At 39.2% G+C, this 25031-nt stretch overlaps 1 protein-coding gene across 8 annotated transcripts in view; it reads left to right on the forward strand.

The window, feature by feature from the left end:
* Window positions 1–25031, forward strand: part of DENND2B (DENN domain containing 2B) — a 178302-nt gene that overhangs the window by 7477 nt on the left and 145794 nt on the right. For 5 of the 8 annotated variants that reach the window (XM_049650549.1, XM_049650532.1, XM_049650492.1 and 2 more), the window contains exons 3-5: window positions 13827–14086; window positions 14339–14473; window positions 15741–15873. The gene's annotated coding sequence lies outside the window, so the exon portion shown is untranslated. Of the gene's footprint in view, window positions 1–13826; window positions 14087–14338; window positions 14474–14547; window positions 14670–15740; window positions 15874–20865; window positions 20918–25031 lie in introns of those variants that run through there. The other 3 variants (XM_049650517.1, XM_049650522.1, XM_049650509.1) reach the window with 3 other exon arrangements.

The following is a 25031-nucleotide window of genomic DNA, read 5'->3' on the forward strand; positions in this document are numbered from 1 at the left end:
ATGAAACTTTCTCATAAGATAAAGCTTCACCAAAATTGCAATGAAAATTAATGGAAAGATGAGGTTTAATTTACCACAGATTTCAATATGCGTGTATTGAGTCTATGCTCGCTGAACAGTTGAGGTTCTTGTGTGTTAAAAGTGAAGGACAGATCACTTAAGTGACATAAACCCTATAGGTACCATGATTTTATAATCCTTTTCTGCTTACTGTGTTTATGATGCTAGTTTAAACTGAGTACATTTGCTTTGTAAGAATCCAAAGGAGAAGATTTTTCAAAAAAAAGATGATGGTCTGTTTATCTAGGCCCTCCAAAAGCATTTCCTGCCAGGCAGTTGACATGTAGCCTTGGCACAATTTCAGAAAACTATTTGCTTCTGTTTACCCTTCCAGATACAGCATCTCCTAGGAATTGAGATGAGGAATCTCCTTTAACTCTTTTAAACTTTATAAAGTTTATGTAACACTTTTGGGTCTCCTCTTTATGTTAGCACAATGAAAATTCCTGTGTCTTTAAATTCTAAAAAAAATGCCTCTGTTTTAGTAATTTACTAGCAGAGAAGTCAAAGCCTTAAAGTGAATTAACCCAATAAAATGTAATTAGAATATTCCTTTTCCCATATGATTGTTAATCGAAGTCTCCTTTTCAGAAAACTCAATGCAATTATATCTGAATATATAAAACTTATTAATCATGGGATAAGTGTTAGCATTTGCAAAATCCTGCACTAAGAAACAGAACCCACTATTGAGTTTTTCTGAAGAGTATGCTCTGCTTAATTGACTTATAATATTTTTCTTTTTCTTTTCATGTAACATTTCAGAAATATTTTCTGAAGTAAGATAATAGTATGTTTAAAAAATAAAAATTACTCAAAATTTTTATTCCTTTTAGGGAGTCAATTTGTTTCTAAATGTTTTTAATATTCATTATATAGTTAGGAATATAAGAGCATATTATAGCTTTATTGTGACCCCAGAATGCATGCTATTTTAATTAAGTATAAATGTATCTTTGAGGGAATGTGACAGCCAGTGTATTAATATAAAGATGAGAAATTTGAGATACAGGAAAAATACAGTAACTTCAGTACCTACTACAGTTAAATGTTGGCAAATTTAGGTCCTCTCTGCACACTGTTGTTAAATATATTATTACTTACTTTCTTTGTCCTACCAGAATGAACTAAAAAGGATTCTAAAACTCTAGCCAGCACCAGGGTAGGCAGCAGTAGATGAAGAAGGATAAGAAGCTGTGATGACCCTGAAATGAATGGCATGGGAAGGTGGCAAGAGAATAGTTTATGATCAGGCCTAGGCTGGGGAACTGGAGCCAGGTAAGTGGTTCAGATTCAGAGCGTATCCATGATCCAAGGTCAGAAGAAGGCCATGAATTGGAACAAGATGACTACTGAATGGCAAGGATCAGGGCAAGCAACAGATCAGAGACAAAAGTACAGGAGATTGGCATACAAACACCAGTGAGATGGGTAGGTGGGGAATGATAAGCATATGTCCAAAGTTTAGGGTCTCAAATTTAAGGTTGCCATTAGAATTTGTCCCATTAATACTCTGGACAGCATAGATCTCACATTTCCCACCCTCCTTTTCTCTGTAATTTACAAGGTTTCAGACATAGTTGGAAGACATGACCCTGCTTTTCCACAACTGATACTGAAGGCCTATGTGCTGAGATGAATGGCTCCCTGCAATAAGGGAATCAAGAGTCAACATAGTCTAGAGTCTAGAGCGTTCTGTCTTGGAGGCTGGAATTGTAAGGGCAAAATGATTTAGAAAAGATAGGGTCACCATTGTTATCATGCACAAAGAGTTATCTTGGTCTTGTGAATTGGGGACATTGGTCCATTCCATGACTTCTTATCTGTCTTGAAACCGTGTTGGTTCCCAGACTACCTGGCCCAGCAACAATCTGAGTACTGACTGACAGCCTCAGCCCAATCCTGTGAATCTACACCACCTTAATTTTTAGGACTTCCAGCTATATATTCCAGGGGAAGTAAAGAATAGGAGATCCAGAGTCAGGGTGAAACAAGCAGAATGACTGAGACAATCCTCTCTGTTAGTCAGGGAACTAGTATCATGGTCCTCTCAGAGACCGAGCTCATCCTCCCCCTCACTGCACTGTCTGTCATGGAGTAGGTCCTTAATAAATTTTGGTTGAATATTGAATTATTGCAGGGGCCTACAAGTGATGAAAGTAACTTAGTGGGAGAAGGAGTGGGAGAGGAACTCCTGACATAGGCACAGAGCCTGAATGCAGCTTTCATATATGAGAAAGATGAAACTATATTGCTAGGGATGTCCTAGAAATAAATGAAGATACAAAGAAGTTATTAACATACCCATGGTTATAGAGCCATCCAGGGCAGCACTAGAAATTTACCGAGTGTCTTTGTTTTCAGATTTATGCTGTGTACACTAAACAAATGGTTTGTAAAGATTCAAAACAGTGCTTAGGCCAGCAAAAAAAAATTTTTTTAATTAATATAAAGTTTGAGTAAGTGAAATTTTGAAGATGATGGAATCTAATTGATAACTTCCTTACTCTTTAACCTGTAGATAATCTCCCTTTTAAAAGTGTTCATTATAGTAGTGATTATGCAGAGAAGAAGCCTGTGATGAAAATGTGGTATAAAATTGTGTTCTTTGTTCAGCAAGTTAAAACAAGCTGGTCTGTAAGCAATTATTATCTTCATCAAAATTCCTAGCTCTAATGTTTTGGCTTCATTGGCCCGGCACGTATGCCTTCTTGAACAATTGGATGGATTTAAAACACTTATGAGATGTTTGTGCTTATATCTTAACATAGCATCAGTTCAACAGGAAAGAGAGAGAGAAAAAAAGTAACATTTGGCATTAGGGCATGGTTTAAAAAAGAAAATCAAACCAAAACTAAAGTAAACAAAAATCCCTTACAGCGCTTAAATCCCTGTATACGAATGAACATTCTTTATTGAGCCTTGTAATGCCTTCAGTAGCCATGCTGTAGTTAGTGTTCAGGAGTGTCTTTCTGTTCCTTACTCTTTAATCACCTAATGTTTCTGGAAAGATTACTGGAGGGTTGGCTACCCGTTACTAACATTTTTATATGGGTGATGCATTCTAAAGAAATCTCTTTTTGCCTTTTTTGCTGTATTTTTGGTTATTCCAAACAACAGCAACAACAAATATATACTGTAATCTAAGGAAACTCCTCAGGTGCCTGGTTGGGTAAGCAGATGATTTAAAAGTGAATTAGCTTTTTAAATTCTGAATTTGCATATGTGTGAGTGACTATGAAGAATGTGCCTTTGGATAAGATTGGGAATGTTTGGTTAAAAAATAATAACCTTTTAAGATTAAAAATATTCACAGGTGCATTTTTAAGCTTATATAATTTTTTCTAGAGGGTTGGGTTTCTGTTTACATTCTTTGGTTAGCTAATGATCACATAATCTAATATTTATACTATATATTCTTTTGAAATTACTGTAATGCAACAGCCATTTATTGGGTAGCTGTCATTTACTAGATATTGAAGATGGATACACCTTCAAGGGGTACACATTCTAGCAGAATCAACAGATTGGGTGTCATGGTGAACAATACTTGTGAACAGATGTTCTGGGCTATGGGCTGTGCGTTGGGTGCAAAGAGAGGGAGTAATTCATTCCGCCTAGGAGCAGGCTTTACTGAAAAGGTGACCTTTGATTTGGGCCTATCAAAAGTGTTAACCTTCTTGACATTTTCAGGAAATGACAAGTTATTTATGAGACTGAGCATAATGAAGCCAATATGTAGAGTTTGATAGAAGAGTTAGAAGGAAAAATGTATAAAATTTCCCATAAGGTAGAAGAAAAAGACAATGAGATGGACAAATAAAGGATCAATCTAGGAGGTCCAACATATAAATAGGAGTTCTAGAAAGAGAAATTAGAGAAAATTAGGGGAGGAAATCTATGAAAAACAAAACAAAACATTTATTGGAACTAAATCAAGGAATATGAGCCTCCAGATTAAAAGGGCCCACTTTTAATGTGCCTTAGAACAATGTTTGAAAAAGTACCCATATGCAGGCACATCATCATGAAATTTCAGATTTCAGATAGGAAAGATCCTCCAAGCTAGCAGACACAAAAAATGCATTATATTTCCCAGCTGCAATACTAGAAAGCATATGACCAGTAGAACAATAACTTCTAAAATCTGAATAAAAAATATTTTTTATTTAGAATTCTTTACCAGCCTAAACTGTCAGTCCAGTGGGAGAATAGTTTGAAATCATTTTCAGCCTTGTAAAGTATCAATTTTTTTTTTTTTACCTCCTATGTACCCTTTCTCAGAAACTACAACAGGGATCGAAAAAGAAAGAGGAAGACATGAGATGCAGGAAACAAAAGATCCAACATAGTAGAGTTATTCTTCAAAAGGAATAGGCATGCTTCTGAGATAAGAGATAGGGAGGCAAGCAGATGCATTTTGACATAGTAGAGGAATGTCAAGGAAAATACACCTCTGCTTTTTCAGCGATGAGGGCAAGGTTGCCTGCTAACAGTAATTGGTTAGAAGTTTTGAAAATATACAAACTTGGGACCGTTGTTGTGAAAAGCAAGAAAAGAATCTTAATCACTAGGAATAATGAAAAAAGGATTGTTGAGCAGTATTCAGTACGGTGAGGCAGTTAGTAGTGAGTAGTGAAGCCTGTCAGTTTCTTTTGCATCTTTCAGTAGGTTTTCAGAAATCATAAAGGTACTTTTTGTCAGTCAACTTCAATGCTCCTTATCAGAGATCACTTTTTCCTGAGATGCTCTGAAGATTTGTTTTTATAACACAAACTGAATTTTGGTTGGTAAAGGATCAATTTCCTCATGGTATTAGATCTGTATGCTGGAAAGCTGAGACTCTTAAAAAATTACAATTGGTAGTAAAAATCACACACACACACACACACACACACACACACACACACACACACAGAGGTTAGAGTGACAGCTTCCAATGCATCTGTAACCCAGACTTCTTGAGCCCTTAAATCTTGGCTCTTTAAGTCTTGATGACTTGAAGGTTGGCTGATGACTTAGATACTTGGGAGGAAGGAATTAAAGACCGAATGGAATGCTAGTTATTCTGCAAGAAAAGAAAAGAGGAAAGAAAGGAGGAAATAAGATAGATGTGAGTGCTGGGAAGAGGTTGGCCTTCCAGGAGACTGAGGGCAGCTCTGTCCTCTGACTTGAGTGTATCAGCCATGTTTCTCAAGCTAACAGAGATGTTGGGGTAGATTACACTTAACAATAGGGTAGACACATACAAACTGTCACCCCCATCTTACTGATGTTTAAATTTTCAAAGTCATAACTATGACTATACAAATGGTAATGTGAGTAACTTTTTCACAGCTATTTTAACAGAAGCTCTCTAAGCACTTATTCCATTTGTTAAGAAAATAGTTATTCTATTATACTGTTTGAATCCACTAAGCATGTAATTTTGGTCATCTCTGAGCTAGACATCTTTTCCTTGACTCTAACCTGTAGTCTAGAATCTCCCATAGAGTTTTTTTTCAATTATAACTGCCTAGACCCTACCTCTAGAGATTCTGCATCAGAATCTCTAGACATATCCTGGACTACAGCATTGCATTTTTATAAACTTCTCAGATGATTCTTCCCCCTGAGGACACATATTTTATTCTGTAAAGAAATATAAAGGAATTGGAAGAGGACTACAGTTCTCAGGTGATTTCTGATGTGCACCAAGGTTGAAGACTATCTTTGTTTCTAATTTACTCAGCACATTGCATCCATAATTATATTCCTGAAATGCACATCATGTTACTCTTTTCCTCAAAAGCATTGTTTCTTCATGCCCTTCAGAATAAAATTCAAATTTCTTAGTACTGCTTTTTTAGCCTTCCTAGATCTGACCCTGTGTCAGTCAGAGTAGGTTTAGCCTATGCTGCAATAGCAACCCCTGAAATTTCAGTGGCTTAAGACAATAAAAGTCTATTTCTTGGGCACCTGGGTGGCTCAGTCAGTTAAGCATTTGACTCTTGATTTTGGCTCAGGTCATGATCTTGCAGTTGTGAGATCCATGCTGAGCATGGAGCCTGCTTGGGATTCTGTCTCCCTGTGCCCCTCCCCTGTTGTCACTCACTGTCTCTCTCTGTCTCTGCCTCTGTCTCTCAAAAAAAGTCTATTTCTTACTCATATAACATGTCCAGCATGGGTCAATAGGGAGGTACTACTTTATTCAGTGACCCATTCTGCCCCATTGTCTCACATGGCTTTGGATCTGTGTGGTTAGAGAAGAGAGGCATGCACATCTCTTACTCATTCCTTTTCTTTTCTTTTCTTTTCTTTTCTTTTCTTTTCTTTTCTTTTCTTTTCTTTTCTTTTCTTTTCTTTTAGGTAGGCTCAACATCCAACATGGGGCTTGAATTTATGACCCCAAGATCAAGAGTTGCATGCTCTACTAACTGAGCCAGCCAGGTTCCCCTCTCACTCATTCTTAGAAATTTTGGCCTGGAGGTGATATGAGTCATTTCTGCTCACAACCTGTTGGCTAGAAAGTCATATGGCCCTACCTAATTGTAGGGTGAATGGAACATATAGACTTCTGGGGACTGGGCAGGATATTAGTAAACATTTGTTGTATCTACCACAGACCCATATCTCCCTATTTTTTTTTTTTAAGGTTAAGTTGGACTTCATACAACTTCATAAAAATTAACCATTTGAAATGCAGAATTCAATGGCATTAATTGCATTCACGATGCTGTCCAACAATCACTTCTGTTTAGTTCCAAAACATTTTCATCACTCCTAATGGAGACCCCATACTTATTTCTCCCTCCCTCCAGCCCCTGCCAACCACTAATCTTCTTTTTGTCTCTTGGATTTACCTGTTTTGGATAGTACATATAAATGGAATAATACAATATGTGGCCTTTTGTGTCTGGCTTCTTTCACTTACATAATGTTATCCAAGTTCATCCACATTCTAGGATGTTTCAGCACCTCATTCCTTTTTGTGGCCAAGTAATATTTCAGTATATGAATATACCACATTTTGTTTATCAATTCATCTGTTGATGGACACTTGGGTTGTTTCTACCTTTTGGTTATTGTGAATAGTGCTATGAAAATTCATGCACAATTAATTTGAACACCTGTTTTCATTCCTTGCAGTTTATACCTAGGACTGAAATTGTGGGGTCATATGGTTATTCTATGTTTAACTTGTTGAGGAACCACCAAACTGTTTTCCACTAATCTGCCTTTTTAGCCTCTGTTACTTTAGTCAAATAAAGAGCAGTCATTGTTCTTAAAGTTAGTAGTTCACAGCTCAGGCAATTCCTGTGGTTTTGAATTATCTCCTCCTCTTTTCTATTTATTGAAAAGAAATTGTAACAATTACTTAAGATTCAGTTCCGACCCTCTTTCCATCGGTTTTTGGGAGGAAAGTCTACTACTGCAAATTCCTCTTTTTTCTCCTCTTTATCTCTTTTATACCACATATTTTATTCTGATATATTGTTAATATGTACCTTCCTCACTAGATTTTAGATTTTCTTATATGACTTATCTCTTTTATGCTCCATTGATGTCAAAGACAGTTTTTTGCAGGTGTTTAATAAATGTTTGTTGAGTGAATAAAGAAGTAAATAGCTATAGCTATTTTTTTTCTCATTTGCTGTAGGTTCATTTTTTTTTTTTTTTGCAAGTAATATGGAAAATTACTAGAAGAGATCACATTCTCACAATTCTTATTTCGGGGATGCTTTTGGGGCAAAGTTTAGTGAGCTTAGTGACAGAGATAAATCATTCTTCAATCTAGGGATATTTTGATTAGATCTAAAACTGATACCATTGGAACAAAAATTGATAACTAGTGTTTCAAATCAGTAAATTTTTAGACTTTAATTTCTTCCAATTAAAAATTATCTTTAAGCCCCTGAGAGAATAAAAAGGACCATTCAGCAAGACATACGAGTGAGGAGACCTTTCAGTCTTCGTGAGCTTTTCTGAGCTTTTTCTTGTTTCCTGTCCATCTAAAGAGCATCCAGTATCTCATCTTATTCTTTATTCTCTCCCAGGTCTAGCCTGCCCAGCCTCATCAGTCAAACAGTCCTAACACTTTCTTTAAGTAAAGAGTAAATAGCCTGGTATTTGGAATAAAACCCCAAATAGCATTACAGAGCAAAAAATAAATGGACCTAGGTCAGACTAAACCTTTTTGTAAGCTGATTATAGGAAAAGAAACTTGATTTTATGTACTATATCTCTCATACACTTAGGAAGGGGAGAGTGAAAAGTACTACATGGTATTCAGGCAAGGAAACAGATTCTGTTCTGAAAAAGGGGATAAGGGAAAATGTTCAGTTAGCCCTTAAGTACTTTAACAAACTAATAGCTTATTTGTAGCTTTATGTTAAAATCCCAATTATAACACTTATGAAAGTAATAATCACTTAAATCCAAATGAGATTTACCATCTTGACAAAAATAATGTATATCTTAAAACATAAGGTTCTTAAGATCTTTATTAATAACCTTGTAACTTATGTTAATTATATCTACCAAGAGTATACTAAGTCAATTTTCCCCCTTAAATTCTGTGTAGATATAAATAGAATCTTTCTCTTATTACAAAAGAAAAATTTCAGGTTGTGAGGGTATGTATATGCCAGAAGTTTTTGTACAGATTTTCACTGTCAGTCTATTAACACAGTAACAGAAGGAACTATTTATTGGAGGGCTTAAGAAAAACATAAAAATGAGGAAGTTATTTACAAACAGATGTGGCATTTTATAACCACATCTGCATGTTAACCAACATTGGTCGCTGAAGCTATTTTGTAGTCTGGAGTTGTGCGTAGTAACGCTCATAAGTAAAATGAAGGTTGCAATTCTGCTAATCCTTCCAGTGGACTGAAATAGAGCGTGAACCCTTAGCTTTGCTCTAGAATGGGGATTCCTATCTTTTTTGAGATCTTGAACCTCTTTGATAATCCGTTATAGGCTTTGGACTTCTTCTCCCAAAAATGCGTTATACACAATAAATAATTTTTTGTTCCCTTTGAATATCTCTGGAAACATATACAAGAAACTACAGTGATTGCCTGAAGAGAGGGAAGCTGGAGAACAGGAGTAGGAAGGAAGACTTCTCTTTCTCCAAATATCCTTTTATACTGTTTTTTAAGTTTTCAACCAGGTATATATCTTACATATACGTATACATATACATACATAAAAAAATATATATATATATATATATATATATATATATATTTTAAAGTCACAATGAAAAAATGTTTACACACAATTTTGGGTTCTGTGTTTCTTATACCCTACAATTAAAAAAAATTTTTTAATGTTTGTTTATTTTTTTGAGAGAGAGAGAGAGAGAGAGAGAGCACGCACAAGTGGAGGAGGGGCAGAGAGAGAGGGAGACACAGAATCTGAAACAGTCTCCAGGCTCTGAGCTGTCAGCGCAGAGCCTGACGCGGGGCTCGAACCCATGAACCGTGAGATCATGATCTGAGCCTAAGTCGGATACTTAAACAATTGAGGCCTCCCCGCTGCCATCACCCCGGTGCCCCACTTATCCTCTACAATTTTAAAAACTAAGTAGCTTTTAACAGAATATACATTAGGTCAGTTACGGATTATCTTACTTGATTACCAAAGATAGAAATATAATCAATAGTTTCAGTGACCTATTCGTGCTATTGTTTGTTTAACAAAACATGCTGAGTCCTCAATGATCTGTTTTGAAATCTTGTTAAACTTTGTTTAGTAGGAATATACTTTTTTTAAACATCAGTTTAAGGATTTTTTTTTCTTTCATAGGTAGGCTGTAAAGGCAATTGTGACTAAGGAAGTTGCTTATTGGGAAGAAAAGAGCTATATTATGTTTCAATTCATATAACGTCTTGCTTGATTTCTTTTGGGAAGCCTGTGTGAGTGTGTGGTGATAGAGGGGCTTTCCTCTAAGGGAAAATTGGCCTATGTAGAACAGACAAAGATCTTACAATTAATTTAGTGTAGTGTTTCTTAACCTTGGAGATTCTAATTCTGTAGGTCTGGGACTATAGCCAGAAACTGTATTTCTGACAAGCTTCTTAGATGATTCTGAAGGGCTCTCAGCTTTAGGAACTAGTGTTGTAGTACATGCTATTATGCTTTACTGATTGCAAAAATTCGTCATAAGGATTCTTACTACTGACATTTCAACTGTGTGAATATAAGTCCCGTTCGCCTTTTGAGGGTCTTGGAAAAGAGGAAAGTAAAAAGCCAGAGGGATGACCTTGATAGCTACTCCTGAGGCATGCTGGGCTTCTGGAGATTACAGATCAGAGTTGTTTTATATTGAAACTGGCCCTAAGTCTTAAAGCTTATGGAAAAAGTTCAAGGGTGAATATTGGGTGCTTTAGAAATGAGGTTCTACTCAAATGTAGGGGGAATGGAAAAAGAATTGGATTAAATAGTACTTGTTGAGGTTATGGATTAATAATTAGTAATTATTTAGAGTGATTAAAAATTATTACTAATTTTTTTTTTTTTTTTACATTTTTTATTTATTTTTGGGACAGAGAGAGACAGAGCATGAACGGGGGAGGGGCAGAGAGAGAGGGAGACACAGAATCGGAAACAGGCTCCAGGCTCCGAGCCATCAGCCCAGAGCCTGACGCGGGGCTCGAACTCACGGACCGTGAGATCGTGACCTGGCTGAAGTCGGACGCTTAACCGACTGCGCCACCCAGGCGCCCCTAATTTTTAATAATTAGTAATTATTTAGAGTGATTTCAATATTTACCATTTAAGTTTAGTTATTTAAAACAAAACATAAAATTTTTATTAAAAATTTAAAGAAGGAAATGATATGTAGAAAAGCATGCCCTAGAAAACCTAAAGGTAGGTCATCTGGGCCAACCTTCTTGCCCAGTTGCCTGCCTTAGAGAAACCTGGTTATTTGGATCATGAAGCATAATAAGACCCCAATTCCCCCTTTAATTAATACCACATATAATATTGTAAGCAGAGTATGTAGGAGGAAGTAACTGCTTCATGAGTACTAGACCTGCAAACCTGGAAGACTTCCTCAAAAATCTTAATCCCTTTGTCCCTCGAAGAAAAAAAAAACACTCCAAAGCAAAATCTATGAACCAGAAAACCCAAGCCACTCACCATGTTTAAGTGCAGGATTTAAAATAGCAAAAGGAAGTAAAGCCCATCTCTGTGATGTCAAGTGCTATTTTGGTATATAACAAAATAGTTGAATCATAAGTCTCTCAAAGTTAAAATATTAAACAGACTCTTAGCTATAAGATGTGTTGCCAGGCATCTGTATGGAATATAAGCATGTAATCAGAGTGTATTGTATTTCTCCACACAAAGAGAAGCAAAGCTACTGCTTCTAAAGATTAGGAAACTTTCATTAGACTGACAGAAGACAGTACAGAGGAAATGGCTTGGGGGTGGAGGCGATGTATTTGAGAGGATGAAAGGAACAGTATTCATACTATCCAAATTAGAGCCAGGATGTTTATGCTCAAATCTTGTCTTGGCTCTGTGTTGAGGGGACTGAATAATGGGGACTTGAGAAAGTGTATCTGTGAGATCCCTAAATTAGGCACCAAATATACCAAATTCCTTTGTAAACTCTTCTTATTTGTGAATAAAGCCCAAAGCCAGCTAATGCTAATTACCTCTTCCTCTTTTCTGTTGCTAGTATCCTTCCTAAAGCTGTGATTTCATTCAGTTGTTTACAAGTCACATGCCTCTACAGGATTGTCACCTTATGGGGAGTGGTTTTATTCATTTTTCATTTACTCAAACACCATGTACTTATTGTGCACATATTTCATGCTGGGTACTGTGCTAGGCACATAACAATGTAATTATTAGCAAAGATAGACTTGGTCCCAGTCCTCGAGCTTACATCTCCCTTAGTTTTGTCGTGTGATGTGGACATTAGATTAATGTAAATTACTTAATTAGCACCTTTTAAATTAGTATTAGAAACATTTCAGTTGTCAGTGTCTCTAATAAAATTTTGGCCAGTGTTAACTGACTGAGACTGACATCAGTGGAGTTTAGACTCAAGACTATATTTAGGCTGTATTTAAAAAACTTAAGGGATGTTAATTTTCTTTCTGAAAGAGCAGATCTAATTAAGGTTTTTCTTAAGAATTAGAAAAGCTCAATGCATAATTTGCAATAGCATTGGCAAAAAAAAAAAAAAAAAAGAACTATTTGTATCTCATTATTGCCCTCTTACATTGCTTTAGTACACATAGGAGGCAGCAGCGGCAGCTCTTGGAGATGAAAACAGTTACTGTCCTGGGTCTGAATAAAGAAAATCTTGATGCTTTCTTTTGGGATGGCTTTCTTTACAGTTGTCATTCATAAGAAAGGACTTTAATAAGTAGAAGTTTTAATAGTCTTGCAAGTGAGAAACTTAAGAACCTCCTTATACAGCATAAGGAGCTGCAGGTGGCATTTGCCTGGAGTGTTATTGCATTCTGTGGCTTGTGTCCCCTAAGGATTCTTCTACATGAATTCTCTTGTTGCTTTTGGAGTGTAGAACCACCCTAATTTGAGACTGAAGATTGGAGAAGGCTAAGTCCATCCATATATGGCCTTGGTCTCCTGAAGGGTTCAAGTACTTCACTAAACTAGAGGAGAAACTCATTGCTAGATTTTGAATTTGGAGTAAAACTTGTTTTGATTTGCCTAGTTTCAGGTTGTCATCTGTATTTTCCAGTGTGCCTCAACAATGGAAACCTTGGGTTTTCTTAATGTAGAATCAATTCACTTTACCAAGAGCTGATATATTTTTCACACACAGACAACTGTGTTACTCTGTGTATAAGGCCTTCTGCTAGAAAGGCCAAATGTATCCTCTGGCACAAGATAAAGAGTTCGTGCCAGTGATTTATATTAATATCCTTTTTGGGCAAAGGAATAATAGACTTTATCGGTTTGATTCTTGCCACTATTTCTGTTTGATCATGAACAAGTTAAATTGTTTTTAGGATGTATCTTAAAGTCCCCATTATTATTATTTTTGAGCAAGAGAGAATGTGAGCGAGTAGGGGAAGGGCAGAAGGAGAGGGAGAATTCTAACCAGGCTTAATGCTCAGCGCAGAGCCAGACTCTGGGCTTGATCCTCACATCTTTGAGATCATGACCTGAGCTGAAATCAAGAGTCTAATGCTCAACCTACTGAGCCACCCAGGTGCCTCCCTGCCCCCACCCCCACCCCACCATTATTTCTGAGCTGAATAAATCCCTCTTTCAGACATGTGACAATTGAATTGGCCTGGGCTTTGAAACATGTCTTGGCCTTTATAGCCTGTTTATCTTCATTCATATACATTTGCTCCTTCAAGCTATAACTAGGTTTGTGAAAGTCAGATTTGTGCATTCCAATATCAAAGTCTATTTATAGTGATTTATGGGATGAGAAATTGGGTAACATGGGTTCCTAACATCCCACCAAGTATGTGTGGGTTTGGATTTTAAGTGGTTTGCACGATTCTTTTCCAAGTGGATTGTCACACTGAGTTAACAATGTCTTTCAGAATTCCACTAATAAATCACAGATTCTCACTGCTAGTATTCCATTGCTTATTTAATGACACCCTATTCTAGTTTTGGGTTTTGCAAGCCACATGGAGTATTTAAAACAAAATCTCAGAATGCCCTTGGAACTTTTGGTTCAGATCAAACTCCTTGGAACCCTACTGCTTTCAGAGTTCCTCTGCCACTGTTGGCAGTACCAAACGTAGCTTCTTGTAATGTCTTTTTGGGTTTTGCAGGGCTGCCCCAGGCCAAGGGCTGGAAGAACGGAAAGAGCTCATCGGTTTGTTTGAAGGCAGACAAGCTGTACAGGCAGCTTTTCCCAGACTCTCCCAGCTCCGGCTTTTCATGCATACCAGCAGAGCCGCTTTTTTCCTCCAGTGATTGAAACCATCTGGACTGCAGGGGGGTCACGTGTGTATGAGAAAATGACATAAAGTTTCAGATCCCCTTGTGTTTTGCTCCAGACCCAGACAATTCTTGTTCGGATGGTGCCGAGGTGAGGGCCGTCCGGTTTGTGGGCCAACTCTTCATCCTGCCCCCCCCCTCCATTTTCCCAACCCCCCCCCCCCCCCCCCCCCCCCCCCCAAGCTCCACACTCTCAGCGCGGGTTTTCTTGTTCCCTCCAGTGCCTTGGAGCACACCCCGCCACCGGGCTCAGCAGCCCACCCTCTCTGTCTCGGGTGGAGGCACACCTCCTCCACGCCCCCCTCACTCAAATCTGTGCTCCCTCCCATCTCTCTCCCCCTAGCCCGGCCGCAGCCCCGGGCGCGGATGCCTGCCCGACCACCGCCCTCTCTCCCGGAGCGGCTCCTCCTCCGGGCTGCGCGGCTCCAGACAAGCCCCCATCAGTGCGAGCGCCCAGCCTGGCTGGAGAACTCAAGAGGTAAGAGCGTCCGGCCGCCGCCCTGGCTTTCCCAGCCCGTCTTCCCTCGGGAGGGGGTGGGGTGCCCGTGCCCTGGCTCCCGCGGCTGGCGGGCAGGAGGGGCGCCGGTTCCGCTCTGCCGCGCCCTGCCCGCCGCTGCAGCCCTAGCCCTTTTCCCGCTATTCACCGCTCCTAGCCCCGGCCAAGTTTCAGCTCTGTGAGTATTCGCGCCGGGCGCCCACACTCGGGGGCCTCTGCAGGCGCAGAAGAGCAGGGCGGAGGGGGGCAGCTCGGCGGGGCTGGTGGGGACTGCCCTCTGGGCGGTGGGTCGGGGCAGCCTTTCCGGCGGGCTGGGGCCACGCAGTTGGGGGTGGGGAGCAGGGAGACCAGGGATCTGGGGAAGTGCAGAGCTGCGGTGCGCAGAGGAGACTGCGGGCAGTCCCAGCGGGCCTGTGAGTGGGTTTCGCGTGCAGCCGCCGGTTGGTCCCCTGGACTCGCCAAGCTGCTCTGCTGTGGCTGTTGAGCCCTAACCTGCAGCTGTGGTGGTTGTATGCAGGCTCCTTGAGGGACGCGCGCGCGTGCGCACACACACACACACACACACACACACACACACACACACACACACACGGAACTCAAACAAAGGAAAATTAACTTTGTACTCTATGACTTTAACAAATTAAACTGCAAGTATTGGTGAATGATTAGCTTTCCTTTTTTGTCCTTCACCTGAAATGCACTAAGTATTAAAGATGTATTTTTTAAGTGACTCAAGACTAGCCAATGTTTGTGCTACCTTATCCTAGAATTTAAGAGACTGAACATTTTCAAGTGTTTCTAAGGATTATTGCATTTTCCTGGGATCTTTATACGAATGTAGTTTACAGTTACTTGGACATGAATAAAACAACTTCACTAACTGAGAGAATTTGTTTTAATGCTGCCTTAGTCTAGCTCTTGGTTTTATCCCATGCAGGTGTTTCTCTTGTTTGGGCAGCAGGGTCTTGGGAATGGGAAAGAGGTCATTATCTCAGCTCCAGGACAGTTTTGAGTTATCTTTTATATGCACACACTTCAACTGGCCATCTTGGGATAGGGCCACAAGATTAAAACTCAAGTGACTGTGTTACTTTTTTCCCCCAAGTAGTATTTTCAGAAGGTGAATCCCTTCACTGATGAGATTTTTCAGAGACGGGTTTCTAAAGAACCTGAAATAGTCTAGATTTCAGAAAGCTGATCAAAGGTAGAAACCAAATTGCTCATAGTCTGTCTCCCGTGCTGAATTAAGGACCGCACAAAGAAGGAGCTTAAGAAGAGCCTGTTGAATGCATGGAGTGAAGTAAAGGCTTCCTGGACTCTGCTGGCTTGTCTGAGAGTTCCACTGTGACTACGTAGATACAAGCGTCCTTTTCATTTATCCGGTAACTATTACCCTTGGAAAAACTCCCTAAGATATGGGGGTGATTTGTTCAAGTGCATATGGGAAGTGGTGTTATCTTCAAAGTATTTTTTATGGAACACTTAGTGACTGGCTGATAATTAGTAAAAACTTTGCTCTTGGGTTTGTGGATTCATTGGGGAAAGAGGAGTGACACATAAGAGAAGAATAAAAATTTTAGATCCATTGGCTTAGAATATAAGAATTAATTATAGAAGCTCAGAGGAGAATATGATTATGAACCAGAGTGCCTTTAAGGAAGAGAAGGGATTTCAATTAGGCCTTGAAGCAAAGCATGGCTCTAAACCTGGTGGAGAGTTGCTAGGGAGAGTTTCCAAGAAGAGAGACAGTAGATCATTTGGATTGGAGCTGGGGAGAAATGTGATGCTTACTGAGCATCTTACTCGGTGCCACATGCCACACTCTCTCTTTCATCTTCTAGTGATACGAAGTAGGTGTTGTTACTCTTGTCTTAAAGAGAGGGAATTCTTGTTTTACAAAGAGAAGAGCTGAAATATAAGTAACTTGCTGAAGATCACACAGGTAGTGAGTGGTAGAGCTGGAATTCTAACTCCTGGTTGTCTACCTCTAAAGTTTGTGCCTCCACAGCTGCCTTCCACAATGGGCAGTGGGAAGTTCAGTTGAAGCAGACTGGTCAGCTTGAATTCTGGCTCAGGAGTTGCAACTTTATCCTATATGCATGGTCTGGCTTTAAAGATTTTTGAGAAAAGGAGTGATGGGCAAAGCCATTTTTGAAGATTAATGTGACATCAGGGTACAGGATTTGTAACTTGCTCATCACAGGTAAGGTGCAAGATGTAGTTCTTAATAAAGGAGGTTAAAAAAAAATGTGAATGTAGGAAATATACCTGGATGTTTAAATTCCTGGCCTCTCCAGTAGCTTGGTTCACTGGGTAAGACTTTGTTGCACTGACCACAGGGCTGCTGGGGATCTAGAAAAGAGCTGGATCTGACTGGGCAAACATTGAACTGGAATGTGTATGTGGGGCAACATGGTTTGTCCTTTGTATTTCCCACATGTGTTGCAATGCTTTGGTGAAAGTTTTTTGTTTTGTTTTGTTTTGTTTGTTTGTTTGTTTTTATAATTACCCTAGGACAGAGATCAATGTTGTAATTTGTTTAAGAGCCTTTACTAAGTAGGAAAGTTGAGCTCCCAAACCAGGGCTTCTGCTCTAAAGATCTCATTTAAGTTGAGGTGTCCTTTCCCCCCAACATTTCCTTGTTTCCTAAAAATGCTGAATTTTAAAATTTGGTATTGCCAAGGTAAAAATGAATTGAGATTCCGTTTCTTAATAAAACCAGTTAAGAGAAAATGCACTTTATTTCACTTTTTTGTCATGGAGGAACAATAGCATACCTTTGCAAAGTTACTGTGTGGGAATTTCAAAGGGATAGGAAAGCCAGGATTTAGAGATGTGCAGAGCTCTTCCTACCCCTCTACATTTCTTACCAGTAAGTTGTGTTCATATATACACCTAGAGAGCTTAGGGGGCCTTTGAATACCCAAGTTTATAGCTAGACCCTTTGATTCTCTGCAGATAATGGGCTCAGGAAGGGCAGCAGTGGGTGGAGCCATTTTATTAGAATTGTCTCCCACTTTGAATACAGTCTAGTGCAACTGGTTCTTCCTTGTGCGACATCTAGGCCTTTTTCTCTGAACTTGTCAGTACTCTAAAGAATTGGTTTTTAGGCAAGGGATACCAGGTAGTGGGGGAGTTGTGCCCAAAAAAGGCAGAAAATCAAGTTGGTCAGCTAGAGAATTTTTATTATTTGTTTGTTTGTTTATATATTTATTTTTGAGAGCAAGAGCTTGTGCATGTGCAAGCAGGGGAGGGACAGAGGGAGAGGGAGAGAGAGAATCTTAAGCAGGCTCCACAGTCAGTGCAGAGCCAGACATGGGGCTCAATCTAAGGACTGTGAGATCATGACCTGAGCCAAAATCAAGAGTTGGATGCTTAACTGACTGAGCCACTCAGGCGCCCCAAGGATTTTTATTTTAATTAATGTTAGAGTCAACCATAGTTTTGTGTAAAATAAAAAATGTAAACCCAACATAGGATCTCAGTTCTCTATACCCATTTTTACCTTAAAGAGCCTCTAACTGGAGAGCTTGCTTACCCCATTGATAGGGCTTTGATAGGTAAAATTCTCACGAGCGGCTCTGATCATATCAGGACGACTCAGTTTGGGTTTTGGATCTCAGAGGAATGTGACTTCTCAGCATAGGGGATTTAGACTCGAAAGATATGGGTTCAAGTTCCAGCTTTGCCACTTTTGTTTAGAAGTGTCTGGAGTTTGATATCAGAGGGATTTCTTAGCTCAGTTTTTCTGGTTCTTCTAGGTGAGGGTAATGCTTTAGCATCAGACAGAGTTCATGCCCTGATTAGTCCCTTGGTTCCTTCTTGTAGTTTGTTATCTTGTGTCACCTGAAAGCCATTTTGTTTCATCTGTAGCCTGTAGTTATAGATCAGAAAGGAAAATCAGCTGGAATTTCCTCTAGAGAATGGCAAGCCTCATTGTTGGTGATCTTTTGGTAGGAGTTTCTGTGAGAATGCTCTTAAGTTTTGAGAATTGAGGTTTCAAATAGTGACTTTGGCAATGCTCTTATTTATTTATTTATTTTATTATTTTTTTCCACTATAAAGGTCTTTTTTTTTATATGAAATTTAATGTCAAATTGGTTTCCATACAACACCCAGTGCTCATCCCAACAGGTGCCCTCCTCAATGCCCATCACCCACTTTCCCCTCCCTCCCACCCCTCAGTTTAGTCTCAGTTTTTAAGAGTCTCTTGTGGTTTGCTTCCCTCCCTAACTTTTTTTTTTCCCCTTCCCCTCCCCCATGGTCTTCTTCTGTTAAGTTTCTCAGGATCCACATAAGAGTGAAAACATGGTATCTGTCTTTCTCTGTATGACTTATTTCACTTAGCATAACACTCTCCAGTTCCATCTACATTGCTACAAAAGGCCATATTTCATTCCTTCTTATTGCCAAGTAGTATTCCATTGTATATATACACCACAACGTCTTTATCCATTCATCAGTTGATGGACATTTAGGCTCTTTCCATAATTTGGCTATTGCTGAAAGTACTGCTATAAACATTGGGGTACAAGTGCCCCTATGCATCAGCACTCCTGTATCCCTTGGGTAAATTCCTAGCAGTGCTATTGCTGGGTCATAGGGTAGATCTATTTCCAATTTTTTGAGGAACCTGCACACTGTTTTCCAGAGTGGCTGCACCAGTTTGCATTCCCACCAACAGTGCAAGAGGGTTCCCATTTCTCCACATCCTCTCCAGCGTCTGTAGTCTCCTGATTTGTTCATTTTAGCTACTCTGACTGGCGTGAGGTGGTATCTCAGTGTGGTTTTGATTTGTATTTCCCTGATGAGGAGTTACGTTGGACAGTGCTCTTAGTTAAATGTCAGAGATGTTTGGTTGCATTTTTGGTTCATTGCTTACTCACACAGTTGTTAATGTTTTTATATTTGGTAAGCATTTGTTATTTTTATCATTTATTAAAGGAGTGATTTAGATTTTCTAAGGTAGCTGAAAGCTTTAGAAAAATAGGACTGGGGTATCCTTTTGGTTCTCAGATATAATCTCCTGTATAGTACAACCATTTGACTATTTTAACTCACTCTGCCTCCAAATATACTTAATCTCTCTCAAGAGATTTGCTGTCTCTCAAGAGATTTCACAACCTCTCTAAGAAACATTTTCTGAGCTTTCCAGACTGATAATCACAGATTATCTCCTTGTTATTAGCCTGAGTTTTCTTTTCATGTTTCTTGCTTTCACGGTTTTCCCATCCTTCTTCAACACACAAATGTTCACAGAGGGAACGAGTTGTCTTTCCTGGGCCCCAGTGGCAGCTACCAAATGTGCAGATTGCCTCTCTGGACTCATCCTTTCTTTCTCTTTGTCTGGCTAAACAAGCTGAGCACTCTGTATTTTTCTTTATACAACTCTCTTTTTAGACCCATGATTATACTTGTTGCTTTGTTTTTTGTTTTATGCAGGAAGTCAATATCAGATATGTAAGCAATTACAGGTTTCAGTGAAGGGAGCCTTTTGGAAATAAAATGTGCTTTTTCTTCCTATCGGCATGAATAATTGTGTAACATATGTAAATACTGAAGATGATCTTCTAAAAAAATATCAAAAGAATTTTGCCTAAGTCCCCTTTAAGAGCTTAAAAAGAATCCAGCCTTTATAAGATTACACTAAAAGTAACAGACTATCCCAACTGAGTCCCTTCTAGAAGTGTGGGAGTCATTTGTTTAAACCAGAACTTAGGATACCCAAGCAAATATGATAGAAAGAATCTACTTAACACTTTGTTAATAGCATAAGAAATAAAACTCTTTTTAATGGACATTTTGTGATAAAGGTCATAGTGATTAGAATATGTTGGGAACCCTGATTGTCAGTGCTCTGGAAACTACTTTGAGTAGACAAGTATAAATGTTAGTGGCTTTTTGTCTTTCTTTGGTGTGAAATTGGGATCTTGGATGTTAATTTAACTAAGAACAAGTTTGAATCTAGGTATTTGTGGATTTTCCCCCTACCCTTCTCCCTATTCTTTTTATCTTGAAGGCTAGTTGGAGTGGAGTGGCAAGTGCCTCTAACCAAGGTATCCTTGTGTTGGGATGTTTTATCAGACACTGGTCTGTATTATTGTCATTCATACACCCTTACTTGTGTTCACCATTTATTGAATATCTGCTGTGGAAAAAGCACTGGGTTAGTCCTTTTTAAGCATCTGTTTGTTCTCTTACTACTTTTTTTTTTTTTTTTTTAGTGAACATCATATTAGGTGTTTGATGAATCAGTGAATGGGTAAAGCTAAAAAGTTAGAAATTATTTTTGGATATGGGTGTTGGATATCTCTTGATTTGAATGCTGCTGTTGGGAAGTGGCCATGCTTATATCATTCTGCCCTCTCTTCTAGGTGCTGTGATGACCCTTGACAAGGAGGCTGAGCATGTGGGGTATATTTTCTAGTGAGTGAACAGGGCCCGGTTAATTATTTTTGCTACCAGTTGTGTTAGATTACATTTTCTGTTACCAGGAACTTCACTTAGCATAATATCCACTGCAGTAGAAAATACCCAGTGGTTGGTAGTGAGAACTACCTGGAGAGGGTTTTCCTGAAGGTCTGTTTTGCCAAGGATAGATTCTAGGTGCTTGGATCCAAAGGGCTTCTACACAGACCAGAGTGATTCTCACACTGGGACCCAAGGGGAATGGAAATTCTCTTAAAATGTTTTACTAGTATGGGAGGGAAGCCAAAGCTTTTGTTTTTCAATGGACAGTAGAATCTGTACTAGAGATGAAGAAAAGCCAGCTTACAGATGAATATTTAGTGTTCTATAGGGTTAGGGAAAGCATGGAAAAATGGGATTTAAGGTCAAAGTGTTCATTTGAGTCCTTAATGTCAAATTAATAAAAAAATCAGTTCCAAGGGTTTTGTTTTGCTATTTTTTTCCATATCTGTGTTTTGACAGGTCACTGTCTTAAATTAGAATAGTATTTAGGACCAAAACGTTTATATAGCAAGTGATATAGTAGAGTCATGGGAGATGGGCAGAGGCCACTTTGTGTCTTATTTCAGATGGACCATTTAAAAAATCCCCATGAGTAGCTTAGTGGTTAGAATTAGTTTGAAATAGCTTTGCTGAAAGGTATTGGTAAAATAACATTTATCAGTTTTTGTTTATTACTGATTTAGATAAAAGCAAGAAAGCCAATTTGAGAGCTGTATCATGTGCCTAGCCCTGCCCACATACAAGTTGCCTACTTAGTTCCCATGTATTTGTCACTGTTATTGGTCCCTGGGAGGCCAGGGGTAGATCTCAGGGTATAAGGCTCAGACTTGGTTGAAACCACATCAAGAGGTGCCTGGCTGGCTTAGTTGGTGGAACATGCGACTCTTAATCTTGGGGTTGTGAGTTTGAGCCCCATGTTGGATGCAGAGATTACTTAAAAATAAAATCTTCAAAAAAAGAAGAGCTGGCCCTGGCAGGTTACTAGGGCTGTGGGTGTAGGGAAATGGGTGGATGGGACAGGGAAGAAAACCAGAAGGGCATGTAGTTCTGTGGAAATAGAGTAAAGAAATGAAAAAGTTATAACTCTTTTTTTCCCTCATTGACTTAGACCTCCATTCCATTGAAAACGTTTACTACTTGAGGTTATTTTATGAACCCTCATAGTAACTAGGTGAAAGCACTGTGACTTCTGTACACTGACGGGAAGGACACTCCTAGATGATTCCCTGGATATGTATTTGGGTTGTTTCCATTCTTTCCCTCTTTTTTACCTAGGCTGTGATGCTGTTTTGTTTTTTTTTTAAGAAATATTCTGGCTTTGGTGTCTAGAAATTTTTAGGGCTATGGGGATCAGGGGCAGGGGTGCTGAGTGTGACATGTTGCCAGTATGAGAGGCTTTTACACCCAGACAAACTTCCAGGAAAGAGGGTCAGAAAATGTATACACAAAGTCAGAAGGGAAAATGGCATGGCAGGTAGTGTGACTGCTTTGGCCATTGTGACTGTGTCTGCTCAGATGGGCCTGATGGTTGGATGATGGAATGGTACTGAGAATATTTTATAATCCACATCATTTCTTAAAGATTTTTTTTCTTTAGGAAAAAGCATAGTACATTACATTGATTTTTGTTTTGAAATTTACATGACCTATCCATAAGTGAGCATACAGAGAAATGAACTTTCTTGAGATCACACAGCTCAAAAGATGAAGAGCCAGGATGTGAACCTAGACAGTTACACACTGAATGCCAAGCCTGTAACTGGTTCTGTATAGCCTCTAACTGGTCCCAGCTCTTCTGCTGTCCCTTTATAGTCTCTTCTCCACATAGCAACCAAAGTATTATGTGTGTCCCCTACTTTAGCCCTCATATTTATAGTTCAGATTTACTGCCCAAGTCCTTAAGTGCTCTAGCCTCTAGTCTTCCCACCTGCTGTCCACCGTCCTCCCCATCTCTTCTGTCTCAGAGCCTTTGCCTTGTACCTGGGATATTCTTCTTGAATATTGCTAGTTTGTACCCTCCCTCATTTAGGTGTCAGCTCAAATGCATCTCCTCGAGGAGGCTGTCCCTGACCATCCTATGCAAACTTCTCTTAGTGAATCTTTAATCCTTCCTTTGTTTTTCTTTCTAAAATTATATTATGTATTTGTGTGTTTTTCCTGTTTGCTTTCACAAATAAATAAACTTTGTGGGATTAGGGAGTTGGTCCATCTGTTTACTGGTATCCTTACTTTTTAGAACAGTATGTGGAAAGTTTTCTTTAAATATTTGTTAAATGAGTAAGTGGTGTCATTTTCATTTGATGTTCATGTTTAACATGACTTCACTTGGATAAAAATAGTAGAGGGGAAAAGGATATGCAGGTGATACATACAAGTCTGGGTCTTACTTGCTTTTATATTTATTACCAAGGCTTTACCATAATATCTGGCCAAAAAAATGCTCAGAATATCTGAGTTGAACAAATGCACAATTTGATTTATTTTGGATTCCACACAGGAGTTCAGAGAAGGGAGAGAATAGTGTGGACTGAAGTCCTTAGAGAAATTTGTGGAGGACTTGTAGGCTTTCAAGGCGAGATTGAGTTTGGTTGGTTTGTTGTTGTTTTTGTTATTTAAAGCTGGAAGGACTCTTAAGATGATCTAGTTCAAGCTTCTTGGTTATAAATGGGGAAACTGAGCCCAGAGAGACAAGAACTTGCCCAAAGGCACACATGGTTTTGTTAGAACCATGTCTGGAATCCAGCTATTTTGATTCCTAGGTCAGTTCTCTTTCCTCTATACAGTGCTTCCTTCAGAATGAAGGAGGAGCTTTGAGGGGTGGGAAGTGACTAGGAATAGCATGAGCAAAGGCTCAGAGGCAGAAAAGATGTTGGCTTGTGTGGGATAGAAATTGGGATGGAAATTAGGCCATGTTAATTGAATCAGTGAGTTAATGAAAGAGATCCATGGGAGATATAGTAGGCTGTAGAAGCTGTGTAAGACCAGATCCTGGAGGATTATTTTTTTTAAATGTTTATTTATTTTGAGAGAGAGTGTGTGTGCGAGCAGGGAAGGGGCAGAGAGAGAGGAGAGAGGGACTCTCAAGCAGGCTCCACTCAGAGCCTGAAATGGCCGATCTCATGAACCGTGAGATCATGACCTGAGCAGAAATCAAGAGTCAGACTCTTAACTGACTGAGCCATCCAGGCACCCCTAATATTTTATTTTTAAGTAATCTCTACACCCAGTGTGGGGCTTGAAGTAATGATCCTGAGATCGAGTTGCATGGCTCTACTGACTGAGCCAGCCAGGCCCCAGATCGTGGAGAATCTTGAATGTTATCTTGAAGAGTTTAAATTTGGAATGACAGGGAGACATGTGAAAATACTTTAAATATTGTTCTGTATTTTCTCTTCAGTGAAGGTGACAAATAATGTAATATAGAAAATGGATTATAATTGAAGAATAAGTTGGAGCCTTGTAGGAGTTAGGAAGCCATTATAATAATCCAGATATCAGTGTAGTTTGGGGAGTAGTAACATTTCAGTTTTGTTTTGTTTTTGTTTTTAGAAATTGTGTATTTTTTGAAGATGATATGTAATTCTCTGACAAAAGGTGTGTACCCTGATTTCTAAGAGAGTTTGGGAGCAATAAGGCTGGAGAACCAGTATTTTACTTTATTTAATTCCATATATGTTGTAAATGAAATTTCAGTGTCTCGATGGTAATCCCTCTTAAGAAACCCAGGTCAGGTTAGTAAAGTAGGGATAGAAGATAACACTGTCCTCCATGTGAAGATCATCGTGGAGAGCATGGGCAGGGGCAGAAGGAGCAGATGGGCAGTGAATGAGAGCAGCTTCCAAAAGAGAGTCTGGACCTCTCTGTCACAGGTACTGCACTGTGGCTGGGGAGTCAGGCATCCAGGTTCCTCAGCCTGGCACCATTTCTTTCTTTCTTTCTTTCTTTCTTTCTTTCTTTCTTTCTTTCTTTCTTCCTTCCTTCCTTCCTTCCTTCCTTCCTTCCTTCCTCCCTCCCTCCCTCCCTCCCTCCCTCCCTCCCTTCCTTCCTTCCTTCCTTCCTTCCTTCCTTC

The sequence above is a fragment of the Panthera uncia genome, chromosome D1 (genome assembly GCF_023721935.1).
Source record: "Panthera uncia isolate 11264 chromosome D1, Puncia_PCG_1.0, whole genome shotgun sequence".
In the NCBI taxonomy this organism is placed as follows: Eukaryota; Metazoa; Chordata; class Mammalia; order Carnivora; family Felidae; genus Panthera; species Panthera uncia.